The sequence below is a fragment of the Oenanthe melanoleuca genome, chromosome Z, assembly GCF_029582105.1.
Source record: "Oenanthe melanoleuca isolate GR-GAL-2019-014 chromosome Z, OMel1.0, whole genome shotgun sequence".
Lineage (NCBI taxonomy): Eukaryota > Metazoa > Chordata > Aves > Passeriformes > Muscicapidae > Oenanthe > Oenanthe melanoleuca.
The window spans coordinates 59,915,626-59,927,360 of record NC_079362.1 but is presented as its reverse complement, the minus strand read 5'-3'; the positions used below and the strand labels follow the sequence as shown (position 1 = coordinate 59,927,360).

The 11,735-nt window shown below is 40.9% G+C and overlaps 1 long non-coding RNA gene across 1 annotated transcript; it reads left to right on the top strand.

Annotated features, from left to right (window-relative positions):
- Positions 1-260: 260 nt before the first annotated feature.
- LOC130264970 (uncharacterized) lies at positions 261-11,497 on the top strand. Its single transcript, XR_008842537.1, has 4 exons — positions 261-343; positions 971-1,127; positions 6,449-6,549; positions 11,034-11,497. It is a non-coding gene; the product is annotated as an uncharacterized LOC130264970 (long non-coding RNA).
- The last annotated feature ends 238 nt before the right edge of the window (positions 11,498-11,735 follow it).

Here is an 11,735-nt window from a genome sequence, read left to right as displayed (position 1 = left end):
TTGCAGTAACAATAAATACTTGGCTTTATTTATATATGTGTTGTGCTTTCTCTTAATCCACAAAGAAGATTTTGAGCATAATGGTGTATTATTTCCCACACAGAAGGTGGTGAAATGTTTGTTGGCAACTTGGGGTTGCCTAAAACAAGGTAAGCCAGTGCTCTGAGCTCACTGCCCTACTGACACTGACTGCATGGCTACACTGAAGCTAGCACCCTTTAAAAGTGATTTGCTAGGTCATATTTTCAATTTGTAAATTCTTTTGCAGACGCTCTCTCCTGAAGAAACAAGGTGTTTCCAGTCAAGAGCCTCTCTGGAAAGCCATGGCTGTTGCTCCGTTTGGGTGAGCACCTCCCTCCTGCTGAGTTCTGCCTGTCTCCTTTCTGGCCCAGGTCTGTCTGGGCCATCCCTAACACTGACCACCAACCCTGGCCCATATTGGAGTAAGAGTCACAGGAGAAAAGGACAAATTTAACTTCAATCATTTTATGAGGAAAGCAGATTATGATGATTACCGTGTCAATGGGAGGGCAGAGATTAAACAGCCGTGGGAGACACCTGGCCTGAATCTCAGAGGACAACGTGTTTTGTCTTTTCACTGGTTCTGCCTCAAGAGCTGGTACCCACAATAGTATCTCAAGGTAAAAATACAACTTTCTTACCAGTAAAGGCACCATGCTGAAGTCATGTTAGGGTCACCAAAAGGAAATTTCGACCATGTCTGAAAGGCTTGCATCTCCATTTCTGGAAATGATATGTTTATATATTAAACTGAGATTAACTGTGAAAATCACTATTCTGCAGCCATAAACATCAGAGGACCAGGGAACAGCTTGAAATGGCAGGAAACACTGGAAAAATCTTCACGGTTTTGGCAGAAGGGGATGGATGTGGGAAGAGAGGTTTTAATTACAGATACCATCTGATGGTAGTTTTACCAGGAAATAACTGTATATTTATATTTTTAAAGGCAAGTTTCCAGCCTAATAGTACTACTATTGCTGTCTGCTGAGAGTTGCTGTGCCTGTGAGAGTCCCACACACTGAGCAACTTGCCATAAAGGAGGAACTGTGCTACCATGCAGAAATGAGGGCTTTACTCAAACAGATAAGCTCAGATTGCTGTAGGTATGTAGAAATGAGCACACAAGGATGTTAGCAGAAACAGAACAAGGTTGCAATGGAATAAGCCTTTATTTTATATTGCTTTTTCTGTTGTCTGAAATATCAGGACCATGATTTCAAGTTATGAATGCCTGTGTACACACTTCCACACATTCACATTCATTCTCTGTACTTTGAAAATAGCTACTCATGCAAAATAAACTCTTATGCATAATAATTATCACCAGAAGACGCACACTATTCTGATTACTGCTCACAATGAAATGTCCTGCAGCATATCCACTGCACAAATTTTCTATTTGTTTGCCTTTAAAAGTACACACAGTTTAACTTTGTACTGATTTGCAGTTTCCTAGATTCAGAAGTTAATTACACAACGTGTATGTTGCCATATCTTGTATGCACAGTGCTTTGAGAAAGTGCCAGAATTTATAGCAGTATCTTCAGAGTCTGCTCTGAGTATAGTGGGTTTTGATGTATTTCTCAAAAAAAATCCATTTGCCTCGGGATTTGGTGCAAAGGGCTAAAATACATACCAACTAGCCTGAAACTTGTAATCTGCATCTGTACTGACTTTTGAAAGGTTTTGTCTCTGAATTTCAGGTGCCACATCCAGGCATCTCTTGAACACTTCCAGAGATGGTGACTCCTCCTGGGTTGGAGGGCAGTTCAGCTTGTTCAGGGTCACACTATTACAGCTCAAGAGAGACCCCCCCCTCCCAGGTCTCACCAGTCAAGTGTGTTACCTGCTGCCAGAAACTGCTGTAACCTGTGAAGGATTCATGCTCACAGTTTACAGAATACATTCTTTATTAATATAATAGAAGATTACGGCATGATAAAGTTCAAAGATTTGTAATTGTCTGTAATTATCTGTAAAAATATACCCAAAGCAACACACAGACCAGCTCTGATCACCAATAAAAATTAAGTCCAGGTAATAATTCAGCATGCATGAAGTGCAATTCTTACCCAATAGGCATCCCTATGGGGAAAAGGACAGATTCACCCTGTTGACTCATCCCAGAAGTTATGATGGAGTTTTCTTTTACTTCTCCCCATTGCAAATGCTTTTGCATTTAAGGGTGGCTTGAGTGACTCATCATGCATGATGTTCACTGTGAAGCAGTTGCACTTGGGAAGTGAATAATCCCATTCAGGAAGTAGCATCTGCATTTCACCCTATGATTTCTGCACTGTTATAACTTCTGCTAGAATGTGAATATGACTTCCATGTTTTCTCTAATTTTAGCCCCAGTTATTTTCCCACACCTTCCCTGATGCAATTTAAAGACATTTAAGACTCTTATCCTTTCACTTGAGACATGGCATAAGAGACGGACCCCCACTTGGCTATAAGCTCCTTCCAGGCAGTTGTGGAGAGTGATAAGGTCACCCCGAGCCTTTTTTTTTTTTCAGGATAAAGAACCCAAACTGCTTCTGCAGCTCCTTATAAGACTCAATTTCTAGACCCTTCCCCAGCTCCATTGCCCTTTTCTGGTCTCTTTCCCTCACTCCAGCATCTCAATGTCCTTCCTAAACTCAGGATTTGAGTTGTGGCCTCAGCAGTGCCCAGGACAGGGGGACAATCCCTGCCCTGCTCCTGCTGCCCACACCATCGCTGATCCAGGCCAGGATGCCATTGGCCTTCTTGGCCCCCTGGGCACACCCTGGCTCATGTTCAGCTGCTGGCACCAGCACCCCCAGGTCCTTTCAGCCACTCTGTCCCAGCCTGTGGCACTGCCTGGGGTTGTTGTGACCCAAGGGCAGGACCCAGCACTGGGCCTTGTTGAACCTCACCCCATTGGCCTCAGCCATGATCCAGCCTGTGCAGATCCCTCTGCAGAGCCTTCCTGCCCAACAGCAGATCAACACTGCTGCCCAACTCATCTGCAAACTGACTGAAGGTGCACTCAATGCCCTTGTCCAGATGGTTGATGGCAGTAATAAACAGGACTGGTCCCAGCACTGAACCCCTGGGGAACACCTCTAGTGATTGGCTTCCAACTGGATTTATTTCCATTGACCGCCATAGAATCCTTTCTGTTATGGCTGATGTATTTTTGATTCCTTACTGAAACAACAACCCTCCAAATTTACCTTTATATGGGGCCTACTAGTGATTTCTCTATCTGGACAGATAAGTAATCACTGAATTTAAATTTGTGATTTAACCAAGAGACACAAAATGAGGTAAAAATGTCTTCTGTCCTTTTTGCAAATCTAATTTAAGGCTTCTGGGACAAGCATCTTCCATGTATTTCCATTAGATTTGAAAGACCCATCCCATATCCTAAATTTTGAGGGCCTAGTGGAGTTATTATCATGATGGTCCAAAATGATAAGAATCAGTGTTACAAATGCAGCAACTAACACTTGGAAGAAAGGAAACTGAACAATAACTCATAAGGTTTGGGATATCAAAAATCTTTCTCAGGTGCTTCTTCAGGGCATAATGGGGGCAGTTGCATCCCCAGAAGTGCACGTGTTTTTCTCCAGTTACATTAATTTTATAGAAGTTTTCACCTCTTCCTTCCTTGTATCTCAAAGTTGCTTTTAGTTTTTTTAAATTTTTTTAAATTAGTTTTTTAACACCCTGTTAATTTTCTGAAAAATTATTACCCAAAAAGTTATCTATCAGTAAAAAAGTGTTTCTATTAGGTGTAAAAGTATGTGAATGCCAGCTAAAACAGAACAGAATTTGAACAGAATTTGTCTGTTTTGAAGCACAAGACAGGGACTTGCCACCACATGATAATACCAAGTAAATCACAGAATCAAAGAATAGCCTGAGTTGGAAGGTCCCCACAGAGATCATTGAAGTCAAACACCAAGAATCCAAGAATCACACCATGTGCCTGACAGCATTGTCCAAGTTTTATGTGGGATAAAATACTGGATTGAAAAGTTGATATGCCATTCCATAAAGATTCAGCTGAGATGTATGGAATGTTGCGCTGAAAACAGATTTTGCTTTAGCATTGCACTTCCTTGCATTGCTGAGCTAGCCTGTCTTTAAATTCAGAAAGGTTTGTACTAGCTGGATGTCTCAGTGGATATCAAGGAGTTGAGAGTTCAGTAGTGACCTGTTGCACATATCCATAAGCAGGGTCTCTTTAAAAACAGTGGGTTTCCAGGGCCAAACACAGAAATGAAGAATGTTTTCTTGGGCTTAAGGCAGTCCCAAATATTGGGATGCTTCTTCAAAAATGCAGAAATCTCAGGCTCTGCTCAAGGAGCCTGATTTTGCTCTCCCATGAGTCACTATAAGAAGTCTGCTCCTGGCAAGGGAATTGAGCTTGAGATCAGGTTTATAATGAGCTGACTCCAGTTCCAGCAGAGTAGCTGTGAATGAGCATTATAACTGAATGAAAATTTGAGATGATCCCACATGCTTTGAATTGCAGAGACCATGTTACTCACATCATTGTTAAAACTGTAACAGGATTCTTAATACATAAAGTTTGCATTTGGAGCAAGGGTTTGCATTTGGAGCAAGAAAGGGAGGTCACTTTGCAGGCTGAGCACCAGCAGTCCTTAACAGTGTGTGAAAACTGCCAGACACATTTAATTGCTGATTTACTCAGTGAAATGTCTCATTTTTGATACTTCCACCAAGAATATACACTTTCAATATTTTTCCTGTTTTATGTGTTTCTTGGAAATATCTGTGGTTTCTGTAAATAGAACAAATACACCAAGACAATCAGATATAGCAGACTAAGGCAGAGTCTGTGATGCATTTACTGTAAGCTTTGCTGACAACTAAAATGTGTACTTTTTGGCAACTAAATGAAAGAGAAAAATGTGAGGTCTTCACTAGTATTGCAATCAATGTACTGGAAACATTTTAGTGGAACTTGAATCTTGCAGGAACTGCAAATATTCTATACAAGCTGACCAGTTTCCTGCATTAATAGACTGGCTGCTGTCCAAACTGAGGCTCCTCTGTGAAAATAGACACTGTTTTAAAGAGAGTACTCAGCAAATTCTTCATTTTTCATTATTAAATTTAAATAATTAAATAAACAGTGTAGTCAAGAAACACCTTCCCAAATCTTTGCAGTGTTCATGTTACAATAGCAGACAAGAGTGTATGAGGGAAAATTACATTCACAGACACAGCAATAACTAAGCTGGGTTCCTGAATGTACAGTTATTTCAGCAGGAATTTATATTTTGTGTGTTAGCTACTAAGGGGGCTCGAATTTTTCCCTAATAAAGGGAAAATCTTGAAGAGTTGTATTGTTTATGAAACATGGATTTGACTTGGTATCCTAGACTGAGAATTTATGCATGATTTGGAAAGTGACCACACAGGGGTGGAGGGAGGAAAGCAAAGAAAGAAAAAGACAAAAAGCAATTCAAAGGCAGACATTATCCAAAACCACCGTCAAGGACACAGCGATAGTAGGTTAGATATTAATAGGCTGGTGGATAACTTCATTGCTCCAAAATGCCTGTTAAGATAGCACATTTTATTCTTGCCAGACATTACTTACTTCCCACAAAGAATGTTTTCCTGAAACTTTTTCCTTACTGTATAATCACTGAAATAAGAAGAAATAAAAATAAAGAAGTAGGAATCTTCCCTTGTTGAAGTAGCTGGCAATATCTCCAAAACCAAAAAGTTAAATGTTCAGGAACTGAGAATCTGAACGTGAATTTTTCAGAATAAAGTTCCCTAGCCAAAATCCCAATCTGAATGTTTCTTGAACTTTTCACACTTTAAATCTCTAATAATGTGTTAAAGAATCACTTCAAATTAGACGAGCAGAAAGATGATAGTGCTCAGCTACATTGTGAGTTTAATAAAAGTGCTAGAGAGAATAATTTTTCTATAAAGACAGATACATTTCTGTATATCTTATATTAGACAATTGCTTGTTTTCTCTCTCATTTGCAAATCCCTATTTTGCTATATAGGTCTAATTATTGCCTGTCCAGAACCTAGTTGTATCTTTTAAGTAAATCCTCCTCTTAAATCTGAAATAAAAATGAACTAATTGCAAACACATTCATGATAGATTTTAAAACCTGTTATTTGTTCTAAAAGTCATATTGCCAGGGCTAAAGTTATTACTAGAAAACTAGATACTTTGGCATGCATTTTTAAGAGACATTACTAAATCAAAACAGCTCTGGCCAAACTTGAACACTGCATTAAATGATTTCTTAATGCACTCAAGTTGGCATAAGAAGGAATTCTTTTGGCTGGTTCCCGCATTAGCGGGGGGAAATGAAAACTGTATGCAACAGGCAAAAATATCTGGCCTTGTAGTCAGAGATGCTCTCTTAACTCCTCTCCCTGCTTTTTTGACCAGGTAAAGCTGCCAAATATCAGAGGGAGCACATCGGATTACGGTGATCTTTCCACAAAGGAAATGAGCTGATAACTATTACGAGCTGAATGTGTTGTTGTGGGGTAAGTTGTGTTACCATGCAGATGGAAAGGCAGCTGTGGGGTGCCAGGGCATGGCAGCAGTAAAGAAAGCAGCCATGGACAGAGAAGAAGTAGGTCAGTGACAATCTGGTTCCAAAGCAGGCGAGTTGGAGTCAAGCAGATCTGCAGGTCAGAATGGAGTCTGCCCAGCTTACGGGAGCTGCTGGTCAAAATGGTGCCAGACAGGCAATTTTCCCCTGCTCACATCAGCATTCTTCTCCCCATGAGGAGCGGCAGCTGGAGTGGGCAGCCAGGTTTGGGGGCAGCACAGTCCTGCAGAGGTGTCTGGCAGGTGCCTTTCGCACACCTGCTCACAAATGCAGCTGCCAGGAGTGCTTCCACGTCACTCACAGAGCTGCTCTGTGCTCTTTAGAGAGAGGCAGGGTGAGACTGCACCGCCTGCACAAACAAGTGCTAGCACAGTTGCTTGTCTCTTTAGCATAAAGGTATGAATAGGAAGAACAAATAATTTCTTTCCCCAGTTTCTTAGCTTTAGCAATCGATACGGGAAATGGATCTGCAGTATAAGATAAGCCACAGATTTCTATCTCCAAAACACACTCCAACAAGCCATGAAAGTTTAATACACAGGGATGGATTTGGATCCTAGCTTATGTCCCAAAGAAATGAAAGAAAGAAATACAATTTTTTCTGTGTCTGTATGTCATCCCCCAGCCTTGCACAATAGCTCCAGAAAACTATGACATGCTAATTGCCAAACTTGGCCAATCAATAAATTTGCTTCAGGTGAGCAAACTTTTTATCAACATTTATCAGTATAAATGAGGTACAAACTGGACTTAACCAAATCTATCCTACCTGAGTGCCAAAACCAACATACCCTTGTCTAAATGGGGCATATGTAGAATTCCTTTAAAAGAATAGAAGACCCCAGTCATTCAGAAATGTTCCATTCCTTGAAAATATCAATGTAGAGCAGAGAATACACTGGAAATCAATACTCTCACAAATGTATATTGAAAGTCCAGGGACATGGTTTACTGATGCCCTTGGAAGTTCTACATAAGTGATTGGATTCAGTGATCTTAAAGATGCTTCCCAAAGTAAATTTTCCTATTCTGTTCTAAATATTTTCACCAAAACTGTCTCAAAACAACTCTAATGTTCTGACATCTGTGACCAGAGGTATGGAAAATGTCAATGGAGTCTTGACACTAACACTTCTGCCAGAGATGAGTGATGGAAGAAGTGAGGAAACACAGTAAATTGGAGGGAGTTCCTTTATTTCCAGGCTTGGAATAAACCAGAGCTTTTAATCTTTATGAGTAACTGGCTGTTGGCTACCAGTTTAAAGCTGATGGATCAAGAGTGTCCTAGGATCAAATCTCACATGCAAGTGCAATCTCATTAAAACAGCTCAGCAGACCCAACGTGTATCAGATTGTTCCTATAGAGCAAGAATAAAGGTAGTATTTCCCTAGTTCTTCTTTAATGTCTTCAACACTAATTAAATCCTGCCTATGGTAGACAAAACCATTCAGCTGAGCAAAGAGCTATGACAGTCCCTCTGAAACCACTAAAATGTTTCTAGCTGGCAAGCCTAGCTAGCATAACATCTGGTATGAGAAAGAATCCATCTCATAAGCAAGGATGAGGCATGTCACTGCTCAAAGACAGATGGGATCCATTTCCCCACAGACTGTGAAAGCCGTTTTTCTACAATATTTGGTTGAGATCACTTAACTGACAGTGCATCAGACAGGATAAATGGTGGCCTAGCAGCAGTCTCCCACTCCATCCCTGCTGCCAGCTCAGCAGCAGGACCACTCCAAGGAGCAAGAGCACATGTGGACCCGGAGCTGTGGAGCCATGTGTCAGCAGACTGCAAGGCTGCTCTCTCCCCCTGCATCCAGACACAGAGCAGGATGCTGCTGACTCAGGGATCCACAAGCAGCTTTGCATGGCTTAGCTGGTGTTTGTACTCTAAATCTCTCTGCATCTGTTTTGCCCACACAGCAAGGCAGCAATAAATAACCATAGTAAAAATGATGAGCCATTAATCCATCTTGTTCCTGCGTTCCACAAGGTGGAACAGGAGAAAGAACCTGATGGGAGAGCATGGTCAAAGACATGCAATTATCTTGGCAAGGGCACCAGTGTGCACTGAGGCTATCCCAGTGATGGGGAGAGTCAGTGGGTACACTGTTCCCATAGTGTACCAAATTAGTCAAAGATCAAAAAAAGCCCTGATGTTCCATCTGATTCATACTAATTTAAAGAATGTTTCTGTGTGGTTTTGGAAATTAATGCAATGAGCTGTATTTTGAGGAAGGACATTGTAAAATGACTCTTTTAAAGGACTTTATAGGTCAGGTTTTTATAATAGCACCCAGAAGAGTTATTAAATACAGAACTAAATACAGATTATTCAAAAAGAAGTTTGGCCAGTGATCAATAAAGACTATCAGTTAACATTAAACAAAGGCTGATTTATGTAATTGTTAGCATGGCTTGTGCAATCCTCCAAACAAATGAATAGAAGTCAGAATACAGCTGCCTTTTAAATCCATGCCCCAGATAGGAGACAGACACAGGGGATTTTGTGATTTGATCAGGCAGAATAATAGTCAGCTTTTGGCAATTGGATGGTATGTTGTTGATTATGTGTACTATTTGTTGAATGTTTGAGGTGTCCAGGGAGGGAAGAGTTTCCATGTAATTTAGAATATGTATTGAATTGGTATTGGAGAAAATAGCTAAGAGAAAAAAGACCAGCAGAGAGCACAAACAGAAAATCATCCTGATGAGGAATCTGGGCTTTCCATTTCAGAGCAGATTAAAAGTGTTTATGCTCTATCAATTGAGAGTCTACAGAGGGAGATTTAAAAAGATGTGGAACACAGATTTGTTTCCCTGGAGCCACCTTTATCATACAAAAGGTTTGCAAGCACATTTAGTGTATAACTTCAGAAACAATACCCTGTTACATAAACCCAGATGTGCAGTGGTACCTTTTCCACAGCAGCACTTTCATCTTGGATAACCCACTGCTGCACGCCCGGTATCTCTGAAGACTTGATTGCTCTGTATGGCTGCTCTAAGGCACAGCAGCTGCCAAAAGCACCCTGGAAGGCTGCTGTAGCAGAGGCCCCTGTAGAATCTACACTCAGGCATCCTCCACAGTGGAGAGAGATGTGTGAGGAGGGGGAGTGGGGCAGGAGAGGGTTCCTGTGTGTGTTACACCATTGCCACTGCAGCATCTCAGGAGCAGCAGTGGGGTGGTGTGTGGCTGCCTGAAACCATAGTTGGAAACCTGGGCAGAAAAAGGTGACACAATGCTTGAGCACTAAATGAAAGACAGAAGGAATTGGGGCATCTCCAAGGAGTTTGTATCAATTAATGTAAGGAATTAGGATGTTGCATATCTTCATTTTGAATTATGTATTAATTGCAATGACCAATGTCCATAGAAATAGGCTGCCAGGTGAGGAAATACAGATGCAAGGATGAGTGTGCTTTGAAACACACCTCATAAGTATAGTCTGATAAGAGAGTCAGAGAAATCTTAATTTCAGATTACTTTTAATTACTGGGATGGAGTTTGTTCCCTTCACAGTAGCTTGTATGGGGCTTGTATGGATTTGTGCTGAAAAAAGTGATGATAGCACAGAGATGTTTTAGTCATTGCTGAGCAGTGTTCACACAGTAATTGAGGACTCTCCTGCCCCTCACTGCACCCTATCAGCCAGGAGGCTTCAGGGGTGGAAGGGAGGCACAAGAATTTGGGAGGGGACGCAGTCAGGACAGCTGCTCACAAACGACTGCAGGGGTATCCCATTCCATATGGTGGCATGCTCAGCATGTGAAGCTGGGAGAAGGAGGAGGAAAGGGGTGAGAAGCTCAGAATGACAGTGTCTGTTTTCCTAAGTCACCACTATATATGTTGGAGCCTTGCTGTCATGGGGGTGACTGGACATATTTCTGCCCATGGGAAGCAGTGAATTAATTGTGCAGCTTTTGCTTCCCCTGTTAAACTGTCTGTATCTTAACCCATGAGTTCATTCTCTTTTTCTCTTCCTGTCCTCTCACCCATCCCACTTGTGGGGGGAGTGAGCAAGTGGCTGCATGGGGCTGAGTTACCAGCTGAGGTTCAACCATGGCATCCTTCACAAGGACTGTTTCAGAAGGGGAGAAACTGGGGTAAGGCTTTATGACACTTCTTTGCCTGTCCAAATGTAATTGAGATTGTGTCACAAGGCTGAAATTCTACAGTAGACGAATCCAAAGGCTTTCATGCAGAGGAAAGATAAGGCACACAGTGTTGAAGCCCCACATCGAAACACACATTATTTTGGAAGAATAGAGCTTGACACCATGTCTCCAGTGGAACAGCTGCTTATGAAGAACTGAAGTCCTTCCCTGCCACATGTGTAATACTGACAAGATACCTATTCCTTACTCTGGCATTGGCTTCCCATTCTGACCTCCTTCTTTCCACATTTAAGTGGAATTTCCCTCCCAACAGGAAATCAGAAGAAAACCTCTCATCAGCTGGAAAAACTAATAAAAGAAGAGGACTAGGAAATTTGAATGCATGGAAGAATAAACTCTCCTTGTACATGTTAACTAAAACTGACCTTGCAACAGTCTTCACATCCTGTTTCTGAACTTAAATAGGGCATGGACAATACAACAACAGCCATACAAAGGATGGAAATTCTAGTTCAGAAAAGTGTTTCACATTTTATAGTATGACATTATTTTAAGCTGGATAAAAGTCAAAAAATTGAATTTTCTTCTGAATAAAATTCCAAAGCATTTTCCAGGCTCTTTGGTTTCAATATAATATACTTTGTTGAAAGCTGTTCCAAAACACAATTAGAAAGTTACATTTTTTCCATTTTTAAACAGTTCCTGTGTACTCTGTTCATGTTATAAATGTTATAAACCATTTTGTTACAATTATACATTTCAGAGTGATTCCATGAAGTCTCTCCAGCAACATATAAAGAGATTTTCTGCCTCTCTTCTCATTGCTCCAGATTAACTCCGAATGTAGTTCTCTACATTTAAAGAGGAGGGGGAAAGTATTAATTCTTAAAATTATTTTAATAAAATAGAAATGTCTTCTTTCAGTATAGTATATTTGAATATTTTGGATGGCTGAAATAGAAGCATAATTTGTATTTCTACCACACAAAGAAGCT